Raw genomic sequence first — 7516 nt, forward strand, 5'->3', positions numbered from 1 at the left:
GTTTTCCGGAAATACCTCAGTGTTGATGTTTCTGTTTGTCACTTTATGAAAACTAGTATTTATTGCCGGACAGAAAAGGTCGTGGCGATTGGCTCCGTGTTTGGACGCTATTATTGTTTCTTAGCGTTCCCTTAAACGAAAAGTTTGTTACATCCGTTTTCTTGTGATTGCTGTACCTTTAATAAAAGTTTTGAGGGTCTCACGAAAAGTGGTTAGTACAAGTTAGCATGACAGTGCAAACAACTGGGAGGCCAAACTGCAATAATTTGATTGGACATTTTACACTAAAATCTGTTTTTACACTGAATTGGCAAGAGAGGAAAAAGAAAGCTTAGTGAAGAGAAGTGCACCGTTTTAGGATTGATTTTTACCAAAATCTAGGTTATGATTTACTCGGGCTGCTTCACGTAAATGTTGCTTATTTTGTCAGCAAAGCTTTAGTACTAATGTCCAAAATGACCGACTTCGCCACAGCAATTATCCAGCAACTAGTTTTAATGTCATTTTGTAATGAAGAAATGGATCCAACATAAAAATTATTTTCTACAAAATCGATTTGCCGCTACAGGGAAGCAAAGAGCAATTTTTTGGTTGTTAGCAATTGAAGTTTGGCACGGGGCGCACACCAACCAATTTAATTATGTTAAAACAATAAGAGCGTGGCGTGTTCGTGACAATTAATAACCTTTATATGAAAACAGTGAAGTGAAGTAAAACTCTTTTTTCAACTTGGCAAACGAAAATTTGGTTGATTTCTTTATCAGACGATTGTTAATTTGTGTGTCACAAGAAGCACAACATTTTACTAAATTGGTAAAACTTTTAAATGTTTTTCCGTTTTAAATAAAAAAGTTTGCATAACAACATGCAATTGATAAGGTGTAAGCGTTTCTAATATTAAGTTTTGATGAAAGCCGCTTCAAAATTACTCAAGGCATTTTTCAGATACAGAAAAAGCTAATGGCATCGCCCAATTCTGTACACCAACGCGTACAACCGAAGCATGGCATTTTGTCACCGAAAAATCACCTCATAAACTTGACCAAAAAGCTCCAACTCCGGATGTCCTGTGACTGGAACTTAAGCGTGCGACGCGTAAAAACAAAAACATCTCGAAAAATTTAATTACGTGCCGTGTTTGGAAAGTATGCGGCGGTATCTCGTCGTCAACTTTGTTGTGTTTATTGTGTTAGCAAATTATCTCTTAGTGTAGAATTCGCGCTATTCGTATTCGGTGACGGGGCGTGCTACCGTTTGGGTTTTGAACTTGTGGCTGGCGCAAATGAAAACTATCGGCGGCGGAGGCACTTTTTGCCCTGTTGGCTTTGAAAAGAAGCAACTGAAGCTGAAAAGCACAACGTTATCTGCTACTGGCTCACTTGAATCTTTGATGATCTGTTCCGTTGATCTGTTAATTAGCTTTTCATCGGATTGATCAATTGATAATTATTATGTTATATTATGCACATTTTTGTTCACTCTACAAATATAGAACAACATAAAACTCAAACAAAAAACTTTTTGTCAAAATGATTATATTTTACTTCAAATGTTTGTTCTCTTTAATGATTTTTCTGATATCGCAAAATAACTTAGCTGTAAAAGCCGTCACCATGTTTTGAATTTCTGGTCAGGCAAAATCGAAACCAAAACACAAATTATCCGTGGCCCAGGTGGCTGATTTTACGTGAAGTCGATCGAGCATTTCAAAGCAATCACAAACTCAAGGATGAACGGAAGAGGGGTTAACAGACGCCAACAGTTCCAGGATATTTAAACGAATAGTTTCGTGTCAGTTATGCACGACACGGCACGGCACATGGTGACGTCATGACAGGGGTGAGAAAACACAAGGACGAAGACTCGTGAGGTATTAATAATAATAACCACTGGTGAACGTAATCACGCGGTCAAAAATGAACATTAAAATAAAGAATTCGCCCTTTTTTGTCACCTTGCTTGGTATCAGTGCTGTTAATATATATACGTGCGGATGGTTACCATGGAATGGAATTTCGCATCAAATACGAAAATTTCAAAATGGCGGTGGACAGTTTTAGGTGTTTCAATTGGTACTGATAGCTAAAAACACTTTTCTCAAAGTTATTTTTATTTACCGTTCAAATGAACAACGTCTGCGTCACAAACAAGTGATGCGCGGAGATCAAACATTCAGGTCGTCACGCTTGAGTGATAATCGGTGTCTGCAGCCGCATCTTCACAACCACTTCTCAACCTAAACCAAAACAAAAGCGGGTAAAGGATTTTTGGTTCTTTATTTGTTTTGCGAAGATGCGTCGAGGAGGTGCTCGAAGCTACTTGTATTTCCCAACAGCTTTCATGTTTCATCCTAACGGTCGGGCGAGGAATTTTTTACTGGTATTTATATTCTACTTAAACGAGCAGACATTACTCAAATGTTTTGAGTCATTTATACTTTACTACTTGCTTTCAAAACCTATCGGTTCCTCAGAATTCCACGTAAAGCCTCGTGGTTCTGTAAATATTTCTTCGATGTGTATGCCATTAACATCGACTTTTGGCAGAAACACGTAGCGTCGTGTACTCCCATTTACGACCACTTCCTTGATAAGCGTTCAAAAATAATGTACCGAGCATTATTTCAGCTATGTGATGGTGCAACCGCAAGAACGTGGCCTCTGGAACACCACAACTTCGCAGCCAGTCAAAACACGTTCTTGTTCTTCTTGTGTAAAAACGCTAAAGGCAACAACGGATCTGTAATCGGGTGGTGTTTGCAGTGCTTTGGTGGTAACACTAACATATTTTGTGTTGAAAACGCTTAATCACTTTGTGACGTAATTTTAAAGCATTCGTTGTGAGGTTTATAGGCGATGGTTTGTTTTCACTCCACCTGCGGGAATCATGTTTTGGTGTATTACGTTTCCCTGATTGTCGGCTTTCTAACAATGCGGACACTGTATTCTTACCGGGTCATACGCATTCCTGAAATCTCTGTCGCGTTGTCTAATCACACAACATCGCCCAACTGGCAACATACAAAGATCCAAAGTCATTTGAGCACCCCGTGTACTTTGCTGCTTTCCAGGAACTGACGACAGAAGACACACGATTGCTTGAGTGGTTGTAACAAAAAAATATAATTAACTATTGGCAAGACAAAAAAGGAAATTGGAATCACATATTCAAAATTCTGGAGCATTAAAGGTCGGAATTTAGGAGAATATTGTGAACACGAATATCGATGAATTACATTTGTGTGGGATCAGGTTTAACATTTGTCGGTGGTCAAAAAACTTTGTTTCCTTAAAAACGCCTTGCTTTAATCACGGTTCCAAAAATACGAACATTGGCCGACATTAGATAAGTGGGCGAATGACATCATCAGAAATTACAGATTCAAACATTACAGTTACAATTTACAACACAGATTTGTAAGTAAAAGTCATTTGGTTTCTCATATAGCCCGGAAAGGAAATTAGTCGGGTCGTTTAAAGCAATTTTCTCACACAACTCATTTTGACGCCATTTAAATGTCACACCGCTAAAATGCCAAATGAAACAATTCACCAGATTTTTGATATAAGTATTTGACAAGCAGTTTATCACCAGAGAATTTAAATTCGGCATCTTTCCAAACCACTTCCGGCATTGGAGACATTTTTATCCAAACAACGTTTGAATGCAAATTTATCGTAAAACAGCTAAAGCGGCCATAAGGTCGAAACTCGTGTAATGACGAAACAGAGCAACCAGTATTTTAGGATTTTCTTCGGCATTTTAAGGGTTAGTGATTTTATCTCATACCTCGCGTGTACGCAAACCAAGCGCCTACTGGTGATCGTTGTGGCGGGTTTGGTTTGCGAGACGAAAAATATAGAAAATATTACGATGAAAATCTAGCTTCACGTTGATAAGTTCCGCGCAGAAATGTGGTCGGACTTTTCCGTTTTCGGTAGAGCCACGCCATAAACACATTCGCGTAAACGTTTTAACTGCGTGATGTGAACTAAAACAAATGTACTCGCTTTAAGTTCGGGGCCAGTTTATGCGAGCTAACCGAATGTCGGTGTATGTTGTATTTTGGAAACATTTTAATCTGTGCCTTGGCTTGGTGCAGACTTGCGGCACCGCCTCTTGTCAGCTATGTTGCATCAAAGCAGATTACAGGGTCCATCGGTTCAAGTCGTCTGCAATGTGTTTGTGATGTAATCGGAATATTTACGTACGTGTCGTCGATGCGGTCTGCCGGTAATCTTGTTATTTATGGCCAACCTGCACTTATCCCACGTTTTCGGGTGAGACTTGTGAATTCTTACGGGCGATTAAATTGATCATAACACGTCACGTCACGCTTGCTTGGATTGTTTGCTGCGATGCTTGGATCCGCATTCCTGTTTCTCCCAAGTGGAAAGGTCGCGGCAAAGGGAATTCTGTGCAGGTCGGGAGGAAAACTTTGTCCTCCAAACGGATTGTCGGTTAAAACCGTGCAAACCACCCAGGGTGCCCTTTCGCGACATGTTTGACATTCCCCACTTGCGTGGATTTTCATCCATGCTGATGTCATTTGTTGTGTTGTGAAAATATTGCGGCAGCTTAGCATGACGATACGGCGAAGAGTCGAAAACAACCGGCTTTAATCCACGGTAATGCTTGCAGATTCTGATGTTGTGTGAGACGAAGCCCATGTGTTGCCAAAATGATGGCGATCGCTTAGCGCGTCAATCACGGCTAATCGTCTCGGCAAGTTTACAGATAACATCTCTAGCGACACGAGACGCACAGCAATATTCTCCTGAAATCGGCTAACCGTGGAGACGTTATACCCGGGAGTTCGTCTGAAACACGTTTGTGCCATATACCCACCATCTTATTTCAAACACAGGAGAATAGAATATGAGAATCAGCGGGCATTCCTGAATGATGGCTGTTCTTGCCCTCTGCTTGTATTACGGTGCGTGTGGAGTGTGACCTTTCTATGGTGAAATTACACTGGATAAAAGTAAAGACGCGAGCCGAGCGGCAACAGGTGTCGGTGAAAGAAGTGTGCTTACTTTGTTGTGATGCGCTCGTTTACAGGGGCAGTGATGTGGAGCGGCGGCTCGCGATGGGTGTCCTTCCGTACAAAGCCGGCGCGCGTGGCATCTATTTTATTTGTCAGAGCTGAGGAGTCGCTAGTGAGTTGGACACAGTCACGGATCCTTGCTGCTGGTTTTCTGGTCGCCTTCCCGATGCGCTTCAACAAAAAACAACACTGGCGCACGGGATTGATAAGACTGCGACGCGAAAGGTGTTGCGGATTTGATTTTGGTGTCTTTGATCGCTTGCCGGCGGTCTCTTGTGAACCATTTAAGCGAGGAAAAATAAAAACATTGAATGAGAGAGGCCGCTGTTGATTAAACCGACATCAATAGTTTCGGTTTGGTACATAACCGACCAACGTGAGCTCGCTAACCGGGCCGTAACCTTGTCCACGTGTTGTTGATTCTTGTCCTGATAATGTTTCTTCAAAAGCCTGAGGCCGGGTCTTGACGGACCAACGGCACATTGTTTCCAAGGGGTAGTTGGCCTTTCACATGACCCCGACACTTTGCCAGGTTGTGGTGGAGGGTGAGGGGTGAACCGCAATGGTGGAAACAGCTGCGATCCGCCACTTATTTGTCGTGCTGCTACATTGTTGTCGCAACGACAATTCCTGAAGAAACACGCTGGCGCACGTGTTAAATGTTCCGTCAATCAACAATGTCGGGAGAGTGTATGAGTCCTGACTCGTGCGGTGTTTAGTGAATGACAATTTCAGCCCCATTGTTTCGTCAAACACATAAGTTTTGACACCGACATCGCGACACTGTTACATGCCGCGCTGGTCCACACCGAACACAAACAAAGGCCTAGCCCTTCGCGTATCAGCGCCACGGCGGCTTTCACTCCACCACCGCACGTGCCCGTCAGCGATGCTATGTACAAAACGGGAAGACAAAAGAGAAAAGGTAACTGGCGCGAGGGTGTGCGAGCCGGAAGGAAAATCAATAGGAATTGTAGAAAGCAAATAGAGATGTCACCTGAGACTAAAAGCGAAAGGCCAGGTGGCGACATATTGCTTGTGCGCGTTTGTGTCGCTTTCATGAGGAACAGCGCTGAGCGCTCGTCGAGCTTTCGAAGAACATCACGTCACGGAGGAGTTACAACCGAATCAATTCGTCTCGACTGAACACTGAATACTATATATGTCTATCGAGAAAACGTAGGCTATGAAACCGTTTCGTTGAGTGAGTAATATTTTTTTAGATATTTTATTCGCGATATACTGCAAAAACCGTGCTATAGAGTTCGTGCTATTGTTTCGTTTTTTTTAAAGCCTAGAACAGCGAAGGGGTTTTTCAAGCCGAGTGATTCATCAAAGGTCAGATATCGCCGATAAGAGTATCTTCAAATATACATGGCAGCTAAACACACCCGTTTGTTTTACGGGCGACTGTGCTTTTTGCATACGAGCCAGTGCGTAACGGACCGCCAAAATCCCAGGGTATAAACGCTTGCTAGGTCAGAAAAGGCGGATCAAGATTTGTTCAAAATGTGGGAAAAGACCGAAGCGGGTTTTAACCAAAACGCGGCTTCTAGGAAGTGTCACGTCTGGCGCTTGGTAAGTCTATGAGCTACACTTAACTTTTTTAACCCCTTCTAATAAAAGAGGTAACAGGATTTGTTGTAAAATACATTTGGGCGAAACTTGGCCTTTCAGGGTTCCACAGACCTAAACTGCAAATCGAGATCTCCGATTTAGACAATAAACATTGCTGTGATCGCAAACAGGTGGCATTAGAGCGATTTCAAGCCAAACAGTTTATTTACGAAACAGTCACATGGAACCTACAGTCTGCAAAGCTTTTTATGGCAAGCACTCTTTACTTAGTCGAATATTTTTCTGAAAATTATTGCCGATTAGTTAATCACTGCCTTGTTAAGATCGCCACCGACGAAAAGTTTCTTTTGGTACTTTTGAAGCACTTATACTATGTAGATTTATTGCTACTTATCTATCCCTTGGAATTTTGTATTCCATTAGCGGTTGTTCTTGAATGGACAATTCCAGCCATTCACAGTTAAAAATTACATGTCGTGGTATGAGTCACATTATGAAGGTGATTTCGAAGTATTATGTATAATGACTTTTGTTATGTTTATGAAGAGATATGCACATGTTTATTGTGGTTTTACAAAACATGAACGCCATTTTTGTTAATGCCGGTCACTGACAAGATCCGAGTCTTAGCGCAAGCGAAAAAAACGAAAAAAGTGGCGTGCGCAAAACGTTCGTTTTCTCACTGCTGTGCGCTTTTCCCGTTATTCCGGCATATCGAGACAGTCTAGACCAGCAGTCGTTTGCTATATCATTTCCGTGAAAGCGGGAACAAGTGGCGTAATATCAAATACTATTGCAAAATCTTTGAGGAAATGCAAACTGCAGTAGGCCAACATTTTGCAACAGACGTAGACTAGAGCCAAATTAAATGCAAGTATTGAATTAGTTCTG

This window comes from Ascidia mentula, chromosome 9 (assembly GCF_947561715.1).
Source record: "Ascidia mentula chromosome 9, kaAscMent1.1, whole genome shotgun sequence".
NCBI lineage: Eukaryota > Metazoa > Chordata > Ascidiacea > Phlebobranchia > Ascidiidae > Ascidia > Ascidia mentula.